This window comes from Scyliorhinus torazame, chromosome 3, assembly GCF_047496885.1.
Source record: "Scyliorhinus torazame isolate Kashiwa2021f chromosome 3, sScyTor2.1, whole genome shotgun sequence".
Classification (NCBI taxonomy): Eukaryota; Metazoa; Chordata; class Chondrichthyes; order Carcharhiniformes; family Scyliorhinidae; genus Scyliorhinus; species Scyliorhinus torazame.
In genome coordinates this window covers 1,090,376-1,112,762 of record NC_092709.1, presented here as the reverse complement: position 1 = coordinate 1,112,762, position 22,387 = coordinate 1,090,376, and the positions used below count along the sequence as shown (strand labels likewise).

At 63.9% G+C, this 22,387-nt stretch overlaps 1 protein-coding gene across 3 annotated transcripts in view; it reads right to left on the bottom strand.

Moving 5' to 3' along the window:
* The window catches only part of LOC140408242 (polycomb group RING finger protein 3), a 942,343-nt gene that overhangs the window by 912,927 nt on the left and 7,029 nt on the right, over positions 1-22,387 (bottom strand). Inside the window, exon 1 of one of the 3 annotated variants that reach the window (XM_072495183.1) lies at positions 17,513-17,539. The exons of the other annotated variants lie outside the window; for them this stretch is intronic. The gene's annotated coding sequence lies outside the window, so the exon portion shown is untranslated. Of the gene's footprint in view, positions 1-17,512; positions 17,540-22,387 lie in introns of those variants that run through there. 3 annotated transcript variants of the gene reach the window in all.

The window sequence follows — 22,387 nt, the reverse complement described above, 5'->3', positions numbered from 1 at the left end:
CACGGCACTGGAACTTCAACAAGCACCGTCAACACGGCATTGGAACATCAACAAGCACCCTCAACACGGCACTGGAACATCAACAAGCACCGTCAACACGGCACTGCAACATCAACAAGCACCCTCAACACGGCACTGGAACATCAACAAGCACCCTCAACACGGCACTGGAACTTCAACAAGCACCGTCAACACGGCATTGGAACTTCAACAAGCACCCTCAACACGGCATTGGAACATCAACAAGCACCGTCAACACGGCACTGCAACATCAACAAGCACCCTCAACACGGCACTGGAACTTCAACAAGCACCGTCAACACGGCATTGGAACTTCAACAAGCACCCTCAACACGGCATTGGAACATCAACAAGCACCCTCAACACGGCACTGCAACATCAACAAGCACCCTCAACACGGCACTGGAACTTCAACAAGCACCCTCAACACGGCATTGGAACAGCAACAAGCACCCTCAACACGGCACTGGAACATCAACAAGCACCCTCAACACGGCACTGGAACTTCAACAAGCACCCTCAACACGGCACTGCAACATCAACAAGCACACTCAACACGGCACCGCAACATCAACAAGCACCGTCAACACGGCATTGGAACTTCAACAAGCACCCTCAACACGGCACTGCAACATCAACAAGCACCGTCAACACGGCACTGCAACATCAACAAGTACTCTCAACACGGCACTGGAACTTCAACAAGCACCGTCAACACGGCATTGGAACATCAACAAGCACCCTCAACACGGCACTGGAACATCAACAAGCACCCTCAACACGGCACTGCAACATCAACAAGCACACTCACCACGGCATTGGAACAGCAACAAGCACCCTCAACACGGCATTGGAACAGCAACAAGCACCCTCAACACGGCATTGGAACAGCAACAAGCACCCTCAACACGGCACTGGAACATCAACAAGCACCCTCAACACGGCATTGGAACTTCAACAAGCACCGTCAACACGGCACTGGAACATCAACAAGCACCCTCAACACGGCACTGGAACATCAACAAGCACCGTCAACACGGCACTGGAACATCAACAAGCACCCTCAACACGGCATTGGAACATCAACAAGCACTGTCAACACGGCATTGGAACATCAACAAGCACCGTCAACACGGCACTGCAACATCAACAAGCATCCTCAACACGGCATTGGAACATCAACAAGCACCGTCAACACGGCACTGGAACATCAACAAGCACCGTCAACACGGCATTGGAACATCAACAAGCACCCTCAACACGGCATTGGAACATCAACAAGCACCGTCAACACGGCATTGGAACATCAACAAGCACCCTCAACACGGCATTGGAACATCAACAAGCACCGTCAACACGGCATTGGAACATCAACAAGCACCGTCAACACGGCACTGGAACATCAACAAGCATCCTCAACACGGCACTGGAACATCAACAAGCACCCTCAACACGGCATTGGAACATCAACAAGCACCCTCAACACGGCACTGGAACATCAACAAGCACCCTCAACACGGCACTGGAACATCAACAAGCACCCTCAACACGGCATTGGAACATCAACAAGCACCCTCAACACGGCACTGGAACATCAACAAGCACCCTCAACACGGCATTGGAACATCAACAAGCACCGTCAACACGGCCCTGGAACATCAACAAGCACCCTCAACACGGCATTGGAACATCAACAAGCACCGTCAACACGGCACTGGAACTTCAACAAGCACCGTCAACACGGCACTGGGACATCAACAAGCACCCTCAACACGGCACTGGAACATCAACAAGCACTCTCAACACGGCACTGGAACATCAACAAGCACCGTCAACACGGCACTGGAACATCAACAAGCACCGTCAACACGGCATTGGAACATCAACAAGCACCCTCAACACGGCATTGGAACATCAACAAGCACCCTCAACACGGCACTGGAACATCACCAACACCCTCAACACGGCACTGGAACATCAACAAGTACTCTCAGCACGGCACTGGAACATCAACAAGCACCGTCAACACGGCACTGGAACATCAACAAGCACACTCAACACGGCACTGGAACATCAACAAGTACTCTCAGCACGGCACTGGAACATCAACAAGCACCGTCAACACGGCATTGGAACATCAACAAGCACTCTCAACACGGCACTGGAACATCAACAAGCACCGTCAACACGGCATTGGAACATCAACAAGCACCCTCAACACGGCACTGGAACATCAACAAGCACCCTCAACACGGCACTGGAACATCAACAAGTACTCTCAGCACGGCACTGGAACATCAACAAGCACCGTCAACACGGCACTGGAACATCAACAAGCACACTCAACACGGCACTGGAACATCAACAAGTACTCTCAGCACGGCACTGGAACATCAACAAGCACCGTCAACACGGCATTGGAACTTCAACAAGCACCCTCAACACGGCATTGGAACATCAACAAGCACCCTCAACACGGCACTGGAACATCAACAAGCACCCTCAACACGGCACTGGAACATCAACAAGCACCGTCAACACGGCACTGGAACTTCAACAAGCACACTCAACACGGCATTGGAACATCAACAAGCACCGTCAACACGGCATTGGAACTTCAACAAGCACCGTCAACACGGCACTGCAACATCAACAAGCACACTCAACACGGCACTGCAACATCAACAAGCACCCTCAACACGGCACTGGAACATCAACAAGCACCCTCAACACGGCACTGGAACATCAACAAGCACCGTCAACACGGCACTGCAACATCAACAAGCACACTCAACACGGCACTGCAACATCAACAAGCACCCTCAACACGGCACTGGAACATCAACAAGCACCCTCAACACGGCACTGGAACATCAACAAGCACCGTCAACACGGCACTGCAACATCAACAAGCACCGTCAACACGGCACTGCAACATCAACAAGCACCCTCAACACGGCACTGGAACATCAACAAGCACCCTCAACACGGCACTGGAACATCAACAAGCACCCTCAACACGGCACTGCAACATCAACAAGCACTGTCAACACGGCATTGGAACTTCAACAAGCACCGTCAACACGGCACTGCAACATCAACAAGCACACTCAACACGGCACTGGAACATCAACAAGCACCCTCAACACGGCATTGGAACTTCAACAAGCACCGTCAACACGGCACTGCAACATCAACAAGCACACTCAACACGGCACTGCAACATCAACAAGCACCGTCAACACGGCACTGCAACATCAACAAGCACCCTCAACACGGCACTGGAACATCAACAAGCACCCTCAACACGGCACTGGAACATCAACAAGCACCCTCAACACGGCACTGGAACATCAACAAGCACCGTCAACACGGCACTGCAACATCAACAAGCACCCTCAACACGGCACTGGAACATCAACAAGCACCCTCAACACGGCACTGGAACATCAACAAGCACCCTCAACACGGCACTGGAACATCAGCAAGCACCCTCAACACGGCACTGGAACATCAGCAAGCACCCTCAACACGGCACTGCAACTTCAACAAGCACCCTCAACACGGCACTGGAACATCAACAAGCACCCTCAACACGGCACTGCAACTTCAACAAGCACCGTCAACACGGCACTGCAACATCAACAAGCACCCTCAACACGGCACTGGAACTTCAACAAGCACCCTCAACACGGCACTGCAACTTCAACAAGCACCCTCAACACGGCACTGGAACATCAGCAAGCACCCTCAACACGGCACTGGAACATCAACAAGCACCCTCAACACGGTACTGCAACTTCAACAAGCACCCTCAACACGGCACTGGAACATCAACAAGCACTCTCAACACGGCATTGGAACATCAACAAGCACCCTCAACACGGCACTGGAATATGAACAAGCACCGTCAACACGGCACTGGAACATCAACAAGCACCCTCAACACGGCATTGGAACATCAACAAGCACCCTCAACACGGCACTGGAATATGAACAAGCACCCACATCACAGCATGTAAAAATCAAACTGCATTGTGACAGCAAATAGGGCCCGCAACCCAGCTTTAGGGACATGGAACAGGCAACCCTCAACACGGCACTGGAACGTCGACAAACATCCTCAACACGGCACTGGAACGTCGACAAACATCCTCAACACGGCACCGGAACATCAACAAGAACCCTCAACACGGCACCGGAACATCAACAAGCATCCTCAACACGGCCCTGGAATGTCAACGGTCATCCTCAACACAGCACTGGATTATCAACATGCACCCACAATATGGCACTGGAACATGGACACGGCACTGGTTGTTCAACAAGCACCTGCAATGCGGCCCCGGATCCTCGGCCGGGGCCCGGATCCTCAACATCTACACAGCAATGGATCATCAACAAGCACCCAGCAAGCACCCGCATTATGGCACGGGCATCCCGGCCGCCGCACCGGCTCACGCACGGGCATCCCGGCCGCCGCACCGGCTCACGCACGGGCATCCCGGCCGCCGCACCGGCTCACGCACGGGCATCCCGGCCGCCGCACCGGCTCACGCACGGGCATCCCGGCCGCCGCACCGGCTCACGCACGGGCATCCCGGCCGCCGCACCGGCTCACGCACGGGCATCCCGGCCGCCGCACCGGCTCACGCACGGGCATCCCGGCCGCCGCACCGGCTCACGCACGGGCATCCCGGCCGCCGCACCGGCTCACGCACGGGCATCCCGGCCGCCGCACCGGCTCACGCACGGGCATCCCGGCCGCCGCACCGGCTCACGCACGGGCATCCCGGCCGCCGCACCGGCTCACGCACGTGGGACCATCGACAAGGGTCCGGCAGTGGGACCATCGACAAGGGTCCGGCAGTGGGACCATCGACAAGGGTCCGGCAGTGGGACCATCGACAAGGGTCCGGCAGTGGGACCATCGACAAGGGTCCGGCAGTGGGACCATCGACAAGGGTCCGGCAGTGGGACCATCGACAAGGGTCCGGCAGTGGGACCATCGACAAGGGTCCGGCAGTGGGACCATCGACAAGGGTCCGGCAGTGGGACCATCGACAAGGGTCCGGCAGTGGGACCATCGACAAGGGTCCGGCAGTGGGACCATCGACAAGGGTCCGGCAGTGGGACCATCGACAAGGGTCCGGCAGTGGGACCATCGACAAGGGTCCGGCAGTGGGACCATCGACAAGGGTCCGGCAGTGGGACCATCGACAAGGGTCCGGCAGTGGGACCATCGACAAGGGTCCGGCAGTGGGACCATCGACAAGGGTCCGGCAGTGGGACCATCGACAAGGGTCCGGCAGTGGGACCATCGACAAGGGTCCGGCAGTGGGACCATCGACAAGGGTCCGGCAGTGGGACCATCGACAAGGGTCCGGCAGTGGGACCATCGACAAGGGTCCGGCAGTGGGACCATCGACAAGGGTCCGGCAGTGGGACCATCGACAAGGGTCCGGCAGTGGGACCATCGACAAGGGTCCGGCAGTGGGACCATCGACAAGGGTCCGGCAGTGGGACCATCGACAAGGGTCCGGCAGTGGGACCATCGACAAGGGTCCGGCAGTGGGACCATCGACAAGGGTCCGGCAGTGGGCCCATCGACAAGGGTCCGGCAGTGGGCCCATCGACAAGGGTCCGGCAGTGGGCCCATCGACAAGGGTCCGGCAGTGGGCCCATCGACAAGGGTCCGGCAGTGGGCCCATCGACAAGGGTCCGGCAGTGGGCCCATCGACAAGGGTCCGGCAGTGGGCCCATCGACAAGGGTCCGGCAGTGGGCCCATCGACAAGGGTCCGGCAGTGGGCCCATCGACAAGGGTCCGGCAGTGGGCCCATCGACAAGGGTCCGGCAGTGGGCCCATCGACAAGGGTCCGGCAGTGGGCCCATCGACAAGGGTCCGGCAGTGGGCCCATCGACAAGGGTCCGGCAGTGGGCCCATCGACAAGGGTCCGGCAGTGGGCCCATCGACAAGGGTCCGGCAGTGGGCCCATCGACAAGGGTCCGGCAGTGGGCCCATCGACAAGGGTCCGGCAGTGGGCCCATCGACAAGGGTCCGGCAGTGGGCCCATCGACAAGGGTCCGGCAGTGGGCCCATCGACAAGGGTCCGGCAGTGGGCCCATCGACAAGGGTCCGGCAGTGGGCCCATCGACAAGGGTCCGGCAGTGGGCCCATCGACAAGGGTCCGGCAGTGGGCCCATCGACAAGGGTCCGCCACCGGGCCCTCCCTGGGTCCGCCACCGGGCCCTCCCTGGGTCCGCCACCGGGCCCTCCCTGGGTCCGCCACCGGGCCCTCCCTGGGTCCGCCACCGGGCCCTCCCTGGGTCCGCCACCGGGCCCTCCCTGGGTCCGCCACCGGGCCCTCCCTGGGTCCGCCACCGGGCCCTCCCTGGGTCCGCCACCGGGCCCTCCCTGGGTCCGCCACCGGGCCCTCCCTGGGTCCGCCACCGGGCCCTCCCTGGGTCCGCCACCGGGCCCTCCCTGGGTCCGCCACCGGGCCCTCCCTGGGTCCGCCACCGGGCCCTCCCTGGGTCCGCCACCGGGCCCTCCCTGGGTCCGCCACCGGGCCCTCCCTGGGTCCGCCACCGGGCCCTCCCTGGGTCCGCCACCGGGCCCTCCCTGGGTCCGCCACCGGGCCCTCCCTGGGTCCGCCACCGGGCCCTCCCTGGGTCCGCCACCGGGCCCTCCCTGGGTCCGCCACCGGGCCCTCCCTGGGTCCGCCACCGGGCCCTCCCTGGGTCCGCCACCGGGCCCTCCCTGGGTCCGCCACCGGGCCCTCCCTGGATCCGCCACACCCTCGTCACAGCACTGGAACATCAACAAGCACCCAAAACAAGGCACTGGAACATCAACAAGCACCCTCACCACGGCACTGGGAGATCAACAGGCCCCCTCATCACAGCACTCGGACATCAACAGTACCCACAACCCAGTGGTAAGCTTCATCAATAAACGCTGAACTGGAGCCTGAACAAGCGTCAGTAACACTGTCCTGAAGTTTCAGCGTGCATCGTAGGACTGCAGTGCAGTATAAAGAGCGTCAATGGGGAAAGTGGATAATGAAAAGTTGTAAAAGATAATGTTTTTTGTGTACCCGTCATGTATTTTAACATCACAAATATCAGTAATTAAGAAAGGCCTAAATTTAGCAAAGCTTGGTGCTCGGAATAATGTCCACCTGCACTTGCTAAATCATAACTACAGGATAGAGAGTTCCCTCCATTTCATCAACATCTTTGATGTAACCCATTAGAAAATCAGAAAATAGTTACAATAAAGCATCCAAAAGTTCTTAAGATACAACAAGCAACTTCCTTTTAAGTGAAAACATTTTGGGCTCGCAGTAAAAATGACTGTAAACTCCTTCAAATCTTTATTAAAAGGACCAATCGCCAAAAGATCAAAGGCATAATTGTGTTTTGTTTTCCAAACATGAGCGGGTATCTTTTAGTATCAGAACTCCACTTGGTATTGGTTTGTATTGAATTGAGCTGACCACCACCCCAACACCACTCCTCCTCACCCCACAGAGGGCTTTCTGACCTGAACATTAACCTAATTTTTTTTTTTTTAAATATAAATTTAAAGTACCCAATTATATTTTTTTCCAAATAAGAGGCAATTTAGCGTGGCCAATCCACGTAACCTGCACATTTTTGGGTTGTGGGGGTGAAATCCACGCAGACATGGGGAGAATGTGCAAACTCCACATGGACAGTGACCCAGGGCCTGGCTTCAAACCCGGTTCCTCAGTGCCTTAGTCCCAGTGCTAACCACTGCGCCACATGCCGCCCACCTGAATTTTAAAAACATATTCAGGTTGTGCATCAAATGGATTCAGCTCAATCACTGAAGCATTGAGGCATAAACTTTTATCAATAATTCATAATGATACACAGAAATCAAATCAGCCACTTGGTGTTCAATTGATCTGGTCAAACTAGAATGCCCAGTGTTTTTTTTTGTAGGATAGGAAAACAACATAGCACCGCGAGAGATTATCGATCATTGGCAGGGACATATTGAGAGAGTGGTTAGCTGGAAAGGCATGTGGGATATTTGGCTTCATTAACAGAGGTACTGAGTACAAAGGCATGGAGGTCATGCTGAATTTCGATAAATCTCTAGTTAGGCCCCAAAAGGGAAATTATAACTTGTTCTGGTCACCACACTGTAGAATGAAGGAGTCCTTGAGAAAGTGCAGAGAATGGTTCAGGGGATGAGGAAACTTAACTACAAAGTTCATTTGGAGAATTTGGAATTGTTTTCTTGGCAGCAAATGACATTGTGGGGAGATTTGATATAGGTGTACAAGATTATGAGAGGTATAGGTACGGTGGACAAAAAAAGCCTTCCGCCTAGCAGGTGGTACAAGGACACCAATTTCAGGCTTTAGGCGAGGGATGAAGACGATATGCAAGGAAGAACTTTTTCTTTTCACACAGCAAGTGGTAATGACCCGGAACTTGCTGCCTACAAAGGTGCTGGAAGTGGGGAAGATAAATGATTTCAGAAAGAAATTGGATGGGCATTTGAAGGAAATAAACTTTCAGAAGCAGGAAAAGAACTGGGGAATGGGACTGACTGGATTGTTCTCAAGAGCCAGCATGAACTCAATGGGCTGAATGTCCTTTCTCTATACATGAATGACTCTACACAGTTCACATATCTTCGTTTTGGATAGGGCTGTAAAAGGGAAACTCCTAATCATAAGAAGGTGGGGGTTTCTACAGAGGATGAGACAACAGCACTGAACCCAAAAAGACATTCACTGCAGATCCAATATTTGCTACACAAATTCTACTGAAGTCCTACACCTGAAAAGTTCAACTCTGTTCTCGTTAAAGACACTGATGGATTTGATGTGTATCCAGAATTTCCTGTTTTACACCACATTATAAAGAATGTGGTCATACAAATACTGGAGAGTTCTTATCAAGCTGTGTATTGAATTGGCAACAAGCATATTAAACAGCAACAAATGGTAAAGGCTTCCCACTGATGCAAAATTGGCACCAATTTGGTCTTTTTCCTTTACATCACTACTCAATATAGAATCTCACACAAGAAACAAAAATGGCAGAAACTCAAGAGGTAACAGCTTTTACCATCATACTAACAGTGACAGATCAAGCAACAGTAAATCTCATAGCCGAAATCAAATGTACAAAGATGAGTCACGCCGAACAGGAGTTAAAGAGGAAAGGTAGAGAACTACAGGAAATGGAGCAGATTGGGGGAATGCAGAAGATTGGCAGGGTGGAGAATAAGCAAGTTTGGGGGGGGTGGGGAGGGGGTAATGAAAGGGTAAGACAAGTGACGGGTTTGGCAGGTGAAAAATGGTAAGGGCTAAGGGGACAGAGACATTGGCAACTGAGATTATCAGGACCATGTTGACACATTGGTTCATGGGGTTTATTCGGGGCCATGTTGATGATGGTTTATGGGGTTTATTGGGGCCATGTTGACGATGGTTTATGGGGTTTATTCAGGGCCATGTTGACGATGGTTTATGGGGTTTATTCAGGGCAATGTTGATGATGGTTTATGGGGTTTATTTGGGGCCATGTTGACGATGGTTTATGGGGTTTATTCGGGGCCATGTTTATGATGGTTTATGGGGTTTATTCGGGGCCATGTTGATGATGGTTTATGGGGTTTATTCGGGGCCATGTTGACAATGGTTTTTGGGGGTTTATTGGGGCGAAGTTGACTATGGTTTATGGGGTTTATTGGGGCCATGTTGATAGGGTGATTTATGGGATATGAGCGTCGCTGGCTGGGCCAGCATTTACTGTCCATCCCTGAGGTCATCCAAGATTCAACCAAATTGCTGTTGATCAGGAGTTCTTACCAGACCGGGTAAGGCCGACAGATTTCCTTCCCTTAAGATCAATAGTGAACCAGGTGGATTTTGACAACAATCGACAATGGCGTCAAGTTCATCATGAGACTTCCAATTCCAGAATTTTAATTGAATTCAAATTTCACCACCTTTTGCTGACAGAATGGTTTATGTATTTTTTTTATTGTGGGGGGGATGCGAGAGGGGGTGGGGGGGATGCGAGAGGGGGTGGGGGGGACGCGAGAGGGGGTGGGGGGGACGCGAGAGGGGGTGGGGGGGACGCGAGAGGGGGTGGGGGGGACGCGAGAGGGGGTGGGGGGGACGCGAGAGGGGGTGGGGGGGACGCGAGAGGGGGTGGGGGGGACGCGAGAGGGGGTGGGGGGGACGCGAGAGGGGGTGGGGGGGACGCGAGAGGGGGTGGGGGGGACGCGAGAGGGGGTGGGGGGGACGCGAGAGGGGGTGGGGGGGACGCGAGAGGGGGTGGGGGGGACGCGAGAGGGGGTGGGGGGGACGCGAGAGGGGGTGGGGGGGACGCGAGAGGGGGTGGGGGGGACGCGAGAGGGGGTGGGGGGGACGCGAGAGGGGGTGGGGGGGACGCGAGAGGGGGTGGGGGGGACGCGAGAGGGGGTGGGGGGGACGCGAGAGGGGGTGGGGGGGACGCGAGAGGGGGTGGGGGGGACGCGAGAGGGGGTGGGGGGGACGCGAGAGGGGGTGGGGGGGACGCGAGAGGGGGTGGGGGGGACGCGAGAGGGGGTGGGGGGGACGCGAGAGGGGGTGGGGGGGACGCGAGAGGGGGTGGGGGGGACGCGAGAGGGGGTGGGGGGGACGCGAGAGGGGGTGGGGGGGACGCGAGAGGGGGTGGGGGGGACGCGAGAGGGGGTGGGGGGGACGCGAGAGGGGGTGGGGGGGACGCGAGAGGGGGTGGGGGGGACGCGAGAGGGGGTGGGGGGGACGCGAGAGGGGGTGGGGGGGACGCGAGAGGGGGTGGGGGGGACGCGAGAGGGGGTGGGGGGGACGCGAGAGGGGGTGGGGGGGACGCGAGAGGGGGTGGGGGGGACGCGAGAGGGGGTGGGGGGGACGCGAGAGGGGGTGGGGGGGACGCGAGAGGGGGTGGGGGGGACGCGAGAGGGGGTGGGGGGGACGCGAGAGGGGGTGGGGGGGACGCGAGAGGGGGTGGGGGGGACGCGAGAGGGGGTGGGGGGGACGCGAGAGGGGGTGGGGGGGACGCGAGAGGGGGTGGGGGGGACGCGAGAGGGGGTGGGGGGGACGCGAGAGGGGGTGGGGGGGACGCGAGAGGGGGTGGGGGGGACGCGAGAGGGGGTGGGGGGGACGCGAGAGGGGGTGGGGGGGACGCGAGAGGGGGTGGGGGGGACGCGAGAGGGGGTGGGGGGGACGCGAGAGGGGGTGGGGGGGACGCGAGAGGGGGTGGGGGGGACGCGAGAGGGGGTGGGGGGGACGCGAGAGGGGGTGGGGGGGACGCGAGAGGGGGTGGGGGGGACGCGAGAGGGGGTGGGGGGGACGCGAGAGGGGGTGGGGGGGACGCGAGAGGGGGTGGGGGGGACGCGAGAGGGGGTGGGGGGGACGCGAGAGGGGGTGGGGGGGACGCGAGAGGGGGTGGGGGGGACGCGAGAGGGGGTGGGGGGGACGCGAGAGGGGGTGGGGGGGACGCGAGAGGGGGTGGGGGGGACGCGAGAGGGGGTGGGGGGGACGCGAGAGGGGGTGGGGGGGACGCGAGAGGGGGTGGGGGGGACGCGAGAGGGGGTGGGGGGGACGCGAGAGGGGGTGGGGGGGACGCGAGAGGGGGTGGGGGGGACGCGAGAGGGGGTGGGGGGGACGCGAGAGGGGGTGGGGGGGACGCGAGAGGGGGTGGGGGGGACGCGAGAGGGGGTGGGGGGGACGCGAGAGGGGGTGGGGGGGACGCGAGAGGGGGTGGGGGGGACGCGAGAGGGGGTGGGGGGGACGCGAGAGGGGGTGGGGGGGACGCGAGAGGGGGTGGGGGGGACGCGAGAGGGGGTGGGGGGGACGCGAGAGGGGGTGGGGGGGACGCGAGAGGGGGTGGGGGGGACGCGAGAGGGGGTGGGGGGGACGCGAGAGGGGGTGGGGGGGACGCGAGAGGGGGTGGGGGGGACGCGAGAGGGGGTGGGGGGGACGCGAGAGGGGGTGGGGGGGACGCGAGAGGGGGTGGGGGGGACGCGAGAGGGGGTGGGGGGGACGCGAGAGGGGGTGGGGGGGACGCGAGAGGGGGTGGGGGGGACGCGAGAGGGGGTGGGGGGGACGCGAGAGGGGGTGGGGGGGACGCGAGAGGGGGTGGGGGGGACGCGAGAGGGGGTGGGGGGGACGCGAGAGGGGGTGGGGGGGACGCGAGAGGGGGTGGGGGGGACGCGAGAGGGGGTGGGGGGGACGCGAGAGGGGGTGGGGGGGACGCGAGAGGGGGTGGGGGGGACGCGAGAGGGGGTGGGGGGGACGCGAGAGGGGGTGGGGGGGACGCGAGAGGGGGTGGGGGGGACGCGAGAGGGGGTGGGGGGGACGCGAGAGGGGGTGGGGGGGACGCGAGAGGGGGTGGGGGGGACGCGAGAGGGGGTGGGGGGGACGCGAGAGGGGGTGGGGGGGACGCGAGAGGGGGTGGGGGGGACGCGAGAGGGGGTGGGGGGGACGCGAGAGGGGGTGGGGGGGACGCGAGAGGGGGTGGGGGGGACGCGAGAGGGGGTGGGGGGGACGCGAGAGGGGGTGGGGGGGACGCGAGAGGGGGTGGGGGGGACGCGAGAGGGGGTGGGGGGGACGCGAGAGGGGGTGGGGGGGACGCGAGAGGGGGTGGGGGGACGCGAGAGGGGGTGGGGGGGACGCGAGAGGGGGTGGGGGGGACGCGAGAGGGGGTGGGGGGGACGCGAGAGGGGGTGGGGGGGACGCGAGAGGGGGTGGGGGGGACGCGAGAGGGGGTGGGGGGGACGCGAGAGGGGGTGGGGGGGACGCGAGAGGGGGTGGGGGGACGCGAGAGGGGGTGGGGGGGACGCGAGAGGGGGTGGGGGGGACGCGAGAGGGGGTGGGGGGGATGCGAGAGGGGGTGGGGGGGATGCGAGAGGGGGTGGGGGGGATGCGAGAGGGGGTGGGGGGGATGCGAGAGGGGGTGGGGGGGATGCGAGAGGGGGTGGGGGGGATGCGAGAGGGGGTGGGGGGGATGCGAGAGGGGGTGGGGGGGATGCGAGAGGGGGTGGGGGGGATGCGAGAGGGGGTGGGGGGGATGCGAGAGGGGGTGGGGGGGATGCGAGAGGGGGTGGGGGGGATGCGAGAGGGGGTGGGGGGGATGCGAGAGGGGGTGGGGGGGATGCGAGAGGGGGTGGGGGGGATGCGAGAGGGGGTGGGGGGGATGCGAGAGGGGGTGGGGGGGATGCGAGAGGGGGTGGGGGGATGCGAGAGGGGGTGGGGGGGATGCGAGAGGGGGTGGGGGGATGCGAGAGGGGGTGGGGGGGATGCGAGAGGGGGTGGGGGGGATGCGAGAGGGGGTGGGGGGGATGCGAGAGGGGGTGGGGGGGATGCGAGAGGGGGTGGGGGGATGCGAGAGGGGGTGGGGGGGATGCGAGAGGGGGTGGGGGGATGCGAGAGGGGGTGGGGGGGATGCGAGAGGGGGTGGGGGGATGCGAGAGGGGGTGGGGGGGATGCGAGAGGGGGTGGGGGGGGATGCGAGAGGGGGTGGGGGGGATGCGAGAGGGGGTGGGGGGGATGCGAGAGGGGGTGGGGGGATGCGAGAGGGGTGGGGGGGATGCGAGAGGGGGTGGGGGGGATGCGAGAGGGGTGGGGGGGATGCGAGAGGGGGGTGGGGGGGATGCGAGAGGGGGTGGGGGGGATGCGAGAGGGGGTGGGGGGGATGCGAGAGGGGGTGGGGGGGATGCGAGAGGGGGTGGGGGGGATGCGAGAGGGGGTGGGGGGGATGCGAGAGGGGGTGGGGGGATGCGAGAGGGGGTGGGGGGGATGCGAGAGGGGGGTGGGGGGGGATGCGAGGGGGGGTGGGGGGGGATGCGAGAGGGGGTGGGGGGGATGCGAGAGGGGGTGGGGGGGATGCGAGAGGGGGTGGGGGGGATGCGAGAGGGGGTGGGGGGGATGCGAGAGGGGGTGGGGGGGATGCGAGAGGGGGTGGGGGGGATGCGAGAGGGGGGTGGGGGGGATGCGAGAGGGGGTGGGGGGGATGCGAGAGGGGGTGGGGGGGGATGCGAGAGGGGGGTGGGGGGGGATGCGAGAGGGGGTGGGGGGATGCGAGAGGGGTGGGGGGGATGCGAGAGGGGGTGGGGGGGGATGCGAGAGGGGGGTGGGGGGGATGCGAGAGGGGGTGGGGGGGATGCGAGAGGGGGTGGGGGGGATGCGAGAGGGGGTGGGGGGGATGCGAGAGGGGGTGGGGGGGATGCGAGAGGGGGTGGGGGGGATGCGAGAGGGGGTGGGGGGATGCGAGAGGGGGTGGGGGGGATGCGAGAGGGGGGGTGGGGGGGGATGCGAGAGGGGGTGGGGGGGATGCGAGAGGGGGTGGGGGGATGCGAGAGGGGGTGGGGGGGATGCGAGAGGGGGTGGGGGGGATGCGAGAGGGGGTGGGGGGATGCGAGAGGGGGGTGGGGGGGGATGCGAGAGGGGGTGGGGGGGATGCGAGAGGGGGTGGGGGGGATGCGAGAGGGGGTGGGGGGGATGCGAGAGGGGGTGGGGGGGATGCGAGAGGGGGTGGGGGGGATGCGAGAGGGGGTGGGGGGATGCGAGAGGGGGTGGGGGGATGCGAGAGGGGGTGGGGGGGATGCGAGAGGGGGTGGGGGGGATGCGAGAGGGGGTGGGGGGGATGCGAGAGGGGGTGGGGGGGATGCGAGAGGGGGTGGGGGGGATGCGAGAGGGGGTGGGGGGGGATGCGAGAGGGGGGTGGGGGGGATGCGAGAGGGGGTGGGGGGGATGCGAGAGGGGGTGGGGGGGATGCGAGAGGGGGTGGGGGGGATGCGAGAGGGGGTGGGGGGGATGCGAGAGGGGGTGGGGGGGATGCGAGAGGGGGTGGGGGGATGCGAGAGGGGGTGGGGGGGATGCGAGAGGGGGTGGGGGGGATGCGAGAGGGGGTGGGGGGGATGCGAGAGGGGGTGGGGGGGATGCGAGAGGGGGTGGGGGGGATGCGAGAGGGGGTGGGGGGGGATGCGAGAGGGGGTGGGGGGATGCGAGAGGGGGTGGGGGGGATGCGAGAGGGGTGGGGGGGATGCGAGAGGGGGTGGGGGGGATGCGAGAGGGGGTGGGGGGGATGCGAGAGGGGGTGGGGGGGATGCGAGAGGGGGTGGGGGGGATGCGAGAGGGGGTGGGGGGATGCGAGAGGGGGTGGGGGGGATGCGAGAGGGGGTGGGGGGGATGCGAGAGGGGGTGGGGGGGGATGCGAGAGGGGGTGGGGGGGATGCGAGAGGGGGTGGGGGGGATGCGAGAGGGGGTGGGGGGGATGCGAGAGGGGGGTGGGGGGGGATGCGAGAGGGGGTGGGGGGGATGCGAGAGGGGGTGGGGGGGATGCGAGAGGGGGTGGGGGGATGCGAGAGGGGGTGGGGGGGATGCGAGAGGGGGTGGGGGGGATGCGAGAGGGGGTGGGGGGGATGGAGAGAGGGGGTGGGGGGGATGCGAGAGGGGGTGGGGGGGATGCGAGAGGGGGTGGGGGGGATGCGAGAGGGGGTGGGGGGGATGCGAGAGGGGGTGGGGGGGATGCGAGAGGGGGTGGGGGGATGCGAGAGGGGGTGGGGGGATGCGAGAGGGGGTGGGGGGGATGCGAGAGGGGGTGGGGGGGATGCGAGAGGGGGGTGGGGGGGATGCGAGAGGGGGTGGGGGGGATGCGAGAGGGGGTGGGGGGGATGCGAGAGGGGGTGGGGGGATGCGAGAGGGGGTGGGGGGGATGCGAGAGGGGGTGGGGGGGATGCGAGAGGGGGTGGGGGGGATGCGAGAGGGGGTGGGGGGGATGCGAGAGGGGGTGGGGGGATGCGAGAGGGGGTGGGGGGATGCGAGAGGGGGTGGGGGGGATGCGAGAGGGGGTGGGGGGGATGCGAGAGGGGGTGGGGGGGATGCGAGAGGGGGTGGGGGGGATGCGAGAGGGGGTGGGGGGATGCGAGAGGGGGTGGGGGGATGCGAGAGGGGGTGGGGGGGATGCGAGAGGGGGTGGGGGGGATGCGAGAGGGGGTGGGGGGGATGCGAGAGGGGGTGGGGGGGATGCGAGAGGGGGTGGGGGGATGCGAGAGGGGGTGGGGGGATGCGAGAGGGGGTGGGGGGATGCGAGAGGGGGTGGGGGGGATGCGAGAGGGGGTGGGGGGGATGCGAGAGGGGGTGGGGGGGATGCGAGAGGGGGTGGGGGGGATGCGAGAGGGGGTGGGGGGATGCGAGAGGGGGTGGGGGGGATGCGAGAGGGGTGGGGGGGATGCGAGAGGGGGTGGGGGGATGCGAGAGGGGGTGGGGGGGATGCGAGAGGGGGTGGGGGGGATGCGAGAGGGGGTGGGGGGGGATGCGAGAGGGGGTGGGGGGGATGCGAGAGGGGGTGGGGGGGATGCGAGAGGGGTGGGGGATGCGAGAGGGGGTGGGGGGATGCGAGAGGGGGTGGGGGGATGCGAGAGGGGGTGGGGGGATGCGAGAGGGGGTGGGGGGGATGCGAGAGGGGGGTGGGGGGGATGCGAGAGGGGGTGGGGGGGATGCGAGAGGGGGGTGGGGGGGATGCGAGAGGGGGTGGGGGGATGCGAGAGGGGGTGGGGGGGATGCGAGAGGGGGTGGGGGGGATGCGAGAGGGGGTGGGGGGGATGCGAGAGGGGGTGGGGGGGATGCGAGAGGGGGTGGGGGGGATGCGAGAGGGGGTGGGGGGGATGCGAGAGGGGGTGGGGGGGATGCGAGAGGGGTGGGGGGGATGCGAGAGGGGGTGGGGGGATGATGCGAGAGGGGTGGGGGGGATGCGAGAGGGGGTGGGGGGGATGCGAGAGGGGGTGGGGGGGATGCGAGAGGGGGTGGGGGGGATGCGAGAGGGGGTGGGGGGATGCGAGAGGGGGTGGGGGGATGCGAGAGGGGGTGGGGGGATGCGAGAGGGGGTGGGGGGATGCGAGAGGGGGTGGGGGGATGCGAGAGGGGGTGGGGGGATGCGAGAGGGGGTGGGGGGATGCGAGAGGGGGTGGGGGGGATGCGAGAGGGGGTGGGGGATGCGAGGGGTGGGGGATGCGAGAGGGGGTGGGGGGGAGCGAGAGGGGGGGTGGGGGGGGGGGAGAAGAGGGGGTGGGGGGGATGCGAGAGGGGGTGGGGGGGATGCGAGAGGGGGTGGGGGGGATGCGAGAGGGGGTGGGGGGGATGCGAGAGGGGGGTGGGGGGGATGCGAGAGGGGGTGGGGGGGATGCGAGAGGGGGTGGGGGGGATGCGAGAGGGGGTGGGGGGGATGCGAGAGGGGGTGGGGGGGGAGAAGAGGGGGTGGGGGGGGATGCGAGAGGGGGGGGGGGGGGGGAGAAGAGGGGGTGGGGGGGGATGCGAGAGGGGGTGGGGGGGATGCGAGAGGGGGTGGGGGGGGGGGAGGGGGGGGTAATGGAGAAGGGGGGTCCCCGCTGGCCCGGGTGCGGGCCTCTCTCTCTACAAAGGGATCCCACTGTTCTCTCCCCCCCGGTCTCGGCCTCCGCTCCTCTCCCCTCACCTGTCTCCGCGGCGCTGCGAGGCTGAGGTGCGGAAAACCACGTGCCCCAGAGAGAGAGAGAGAAGGTGGGGAATGGAGAGACTGAGAAAATGGAGAGAGGGAGGTAATGGAGTGAATGAGGGAATGGAGTGAATGAAGAGTGAGGGATTGGAGAGACTGAGGGGATGGCGAGAGAAGGGAATGGAGAGAAGGAAGAGAGGAGGAATGGAGAGAGAGGGAACTGAGAGAGTGAGGGAGGGAATGGAGAGGGGAAGGGAATGGAGAGAGTGAGGGAGGGAATGGAGAGGGGAGGGAATGGAGAGGGGAGGGAATGGAGAGAGTGAGGGAGGGAATGGAGAGGGGAAGGGAATGGAGAGAGTGAGGGAGGGAACGGGAGAGGGGGAGGGAACGGAGAGGGGAAGGGAACGGAGAGGGGAAGGGAACGGAGAGGGGAAGGGAACGGAGAGGGGAAGGGAACGGAGAGAGCGAGGGGGGGAACGGAGAGAGCGAGGGGGGGGAACGGAGAGAGCGAGGGGGGGAACGGAGAGAGCGAGGGGGGAACGGAGAGAGCGAGGGGGGGAACGGAGAGAGCGAGGGGGGGAACGGAGAGAGCGAGGGGGGGAACGGAGAGAGCGAGGGGGGGAACGGAGAGAGCGAGGGGGGGAACGGAGAGAGCGAGGGGGGAACGGAGAGAGCGAGGGGGGGAACGGAGAGAGCGAGGGGGGGAACGGAGAGAGCGAGGGGGGGGAACGGGAGAGCGAGGGGGGGAACGGAGAGAGCGAGGGGGGAACGGAGAGAGCGAGGGGGGGAACGGAGAGGAGCGAGGGGGGGAACGGAGAGAGCGAGGGGGGGAACGGAGAGAGCGAGGGGGAACGGAGAGAGCGAGGGGGGAACGGAGAGAGCGAGGGGGGGGAACGGAGAGAGCGAGGGGGGGAACGGAGAGAGCGAGGGGGGGAACGAGAGCGAGGGGGACGGAGAGCGAGGGGGGGAACGGAGAGAGCGAGGGGGGGAACGGAGAGAGCGAGGGGGGGAACGGAGAGAGCGAGGGGGGGAACGGAGAGAGCGAGGGGGGGAACGAGAGAGCGAGGGGGGAACGGAGAGAGCGAGGGGGGAACGGAGAGAGCGAGGGGGGGGAACGGAGAGAGCGAGGGGGGGAACGGAGAGAGCGAGGGGGGGGAACGGAGAGAGCGAGGGGGGAACGGAGAGAGCGAGGGGGGGAACGGAGAGAGAGCGAGGGGGGGAACGGAGAGAGCGAGGGGGGGGAACGGAGAGAGAGCGAGGGGGGGAACGGAGAGGAGCGAGGGGGGGAACGGAGAGAGCGAGGGGGGGGAACGGAGAGAGCGAGGGGGGGAACGGAGAGAGCGAGGGGGGGAACGGAGAGAGCGAGGGGGGGAACGGAGAGAGCGAGGGGGGAACGGAGAGAGCGAGGGGGGGAACGGAGAGAGCGAGGGGGGGAACGGAGAGAGCGAGGGGGGGAACGGAGAGAGCGAGGGGGGGAACGGAGAGAGCGAGGGGGGGAACGAGAGAGCGAGGGGGGGAACGGAGAGAGCGAGGGGGGGAACGAGAGAGCGAGGGGGGGAACGGAGAGAGCGAGGGGGGAACGGAGAGAGCGAGGGGGGAACGGAGAGAGCGAGGGGGGGAACGGAGAGAGCGAGGGGGGGAACGGAGAGAGCGAGGGGGGGAACGGAGAGAGCGAGGGGGGGAAACGGAGAGAGCGAGGGGGGGAACGGAGAGAGCGAGGGGGGGAACGGAGAGAGGCGAGGGGGGGGAACGGAGAGAGCGAGGGGGGGAACGGAGAGAGCGAGGGGGGGAACGGAGAGAGCGAGGGGGGGAACGGAGAGAGCGAGGGGGGGAACGGAGAGAGCGAGGGGGGAACGGAGAGAGCGAGGGGGGAACGGAGAGAGCGAGGGGGGAACGGAGAGAGCGAGGGGGGGAACGGAGAGAGCGAGGGGGGGAACGGAGAGAGCGAGGGGGGGAACGGAGAGAGCGAGGGGGGAACGGAGAGAGCGAGGGGGGAACGGAGAGAGCGAGGGGGGAACGGAGAGAGCGAGGGGGGGAACGGAGAGAGCGAGGGGGGGAACGGAGAGAGCGAGGGGGGGAACGGAGAGAGCGAGGGGGGAACGAGAGAGCGAGGGGGGGAACGGAGAGAGCGAGGGGGGGAACGGAGAGAGCGAGGGGGGGAACGGAGAGAGCGAGGGGGGGGAACGGAGAGAGCGAGGGGGGGAACGGAGAGAGCGAGGGGGGGAACGGAGAGAGCGAGGGGGGGGAACGGAGAGAGCGAGGGGGGGAACGGAGAGAGCGAGGGGGGAACGGAGAGAGCGAGGGGGGGGAACGGAGAGAGCGAGGGGGGGGAACGGAGAGAGCGAGGGGGGGAACGGAGAGAGCGAGGGGGGGGAACGGAGAGAGCGAGGGGGGGAACGGAGAGAGCGAGGGGGGGAACGGAGAGAGCGAGGGGGGGGAACGGAGAGCGAGGGGGGGAACGGAGAGCGAGGGGGGGAACGGAGAGAGCGAGGGGGGGAACGGAGAGAGCGAGGGGGGGAACGGAGAGAGCGAGGGGGGGGAACGGAGAGAGCGAGGGGGGGGAACGGAAGAGAGCGAGGGGGGGGAACGGAGAGAGCGAGGGGGGGAACGGAGAGAGCGAGGGGGGGAACGGAGAGAGCGAGGGGGAACGGAGAGAGCGAGGGGGGGGAACGGAGAGAGCGAGGGGGGGAACGGAGAGAGCGAGGGGGGGGAACGGAGAGAGCGAGGGGGGGGAACGGAGAGAGCGAGGGGGGGAACGGAGAGAGCGAGGGGGGAACGGAGAGAGCGAGGGGGGGGAACGGAGAGAGCGAGGGGGGGAACGGAGAGAGCGGGGGGGAACGGAGAGCGAGGGGGGGAACGGAGAGAGCGAGGGGGGGAACGGAGAGAGCGAGGGGGGGAACGGAGAGAGCGAGGGGGGGGAACGGAGAGAGCGAGGGAGGGGAACGGAGAGAGCGAGGGGGGGAACGAGAGAGCGAGGGGGAGGGAACGGACGGAGAGCGAGGGGGGGAACGGAGAGCGAGGGGGGGGAACGGAGAGCGAGGGGGGGAACGGAGAGCGAGGGGGGGAACGGGAGAGCGAGGGGGGGAACGGAGAGCGAGGGTGGGGAACGGAGAGCGAGGGGGGGAACGGAGAGCGAGGGGGGGAACGGAGAGCGAGGGGGGGAACGGAGAGCGAGGGGGGGAACGGAGAGCGACGGGGGGGAACTGAGAGCACCTCGCACACCTGTCTTCTACCCCGAAAAATGTGCTCATCCTAGCCGCTGTCATGTGTGCCCGGTGGACTACCTTAAATTGTATCAGGCTAAGCCTGGCACATGATGAGGATGTATTAACCGTGCTTAGGGCATCAGCCCTTAGACCTGCCTCTATCTCTTCTCCGAGCTCGTCCTCCCACTTGCCCTTGAGCTCCTCCATCGGAGTTTCCTCCGCCTCCGAAAGCTCCTGGTAATTATTCGATTCCTTCCCCTCTCCCACCCAGGTACTGGAAACTACTCTATCCTGTATCCCCCGTGGCGTCAGCAGCGGAAAGGCCGGCACCTCTTTTCTCAGAAAGTCTCGCACCTGCAAATACCGAAACCCATTCCCTGCTGGCAATTCAAATTTATCCCCCAAGGCTTTCAAGCTGGGGCAAACTCCATCTATAAATACATCCCCCATCCTCCTAATTCCTGTCCTTTGCCATCCCTGGAACCCACCAACCAGCCTACCCGGTACAAACCGATGGTTATTATTAATCGGGGTCCAAATCGATGCTCCCTCCACTCTCTTATATCTCCTCCATTGCCCCCAGGTTCTCAGAGTCGCCACTACCACCGGACTTGTGGCGTATCGGGCCGGCGAGAACGGAAGAGGTGCCGATATCAGTGCTCCCAAACTGGTGTCTTTACATGACGCTGCCTCCATCCGCTCCCATACCGACCCCTCCCCCATTACCCACTTCCTAATCATGGCTATATTATCCCCCCCAGTAGTAATTGCAGAACTTCGGCAGCGCCAACCCACCCTCCCCCCGACTGCACTCCAGCAACACTTTCTTCACTCGCGTGTTTTTTACGCCCACACAAAGCCCAAAATAATCTTATTCACCCGCTTGAAAAAGGCCTTAGGGATGAAGATGGGGAGGCACTGAAAGACAAACAGAAATCTGGGGGAGGACCGTCATTTTCACGGTCTGTACCCCTCCCCGCCAGTGATAGCGGCAGCATGTCCCATCTCTTAAAGTCCCCTTTGATTTGTTCTACCAGCCGGGATAGGTTCAACTTGTGCAGTGTCTCTCATTCCCGGACCATCTGGATTCCCAGATACCGAAAGCTATGGCCAGAGCAAACAGTAACGGGGAGAGGGGGCACCCTTGCCTTGTCCCTCGGTGTAGTTTAAAATACCCTGACCTCAGCCAGTCCGTACGCACACTCGCTACTGGTGCCTGATAGAGCAACCGCACCCAGTCAATAAAGCCCTCACCAAACCCAAACCTTCCCAGCGCCTCCCACAGCTAATCCCACTCCACCCGATCAAAAGCATTCTCCACATCCATCACTACCATCACCTCCATCTCCCTTCCTTCCAAGGGCATCATAATAACATTTAAAGGCCTTCGAACATTGGCCTTGAGTTGGCTGCACTTTACAAATCCAGTCTGGTCTTCCCCTATCACCCCCGGGACACATTCCTCTATCCGGGCCAGTATTTTAGCCAGCAGTTTAGCGTCCACATTCAATAGAGAAATCGACATGTATGACCCACATTGCTCCGGATCCTCCTCCCGTTTGAGGATCAATGAAATCGAGGCCTGCGACATTGTTCGGGGGAGGACTCCCTTGTCTTGTGCTTCATTAAATATCCTCACCAGCAGTGAAACTTATTATAGAATTCCACC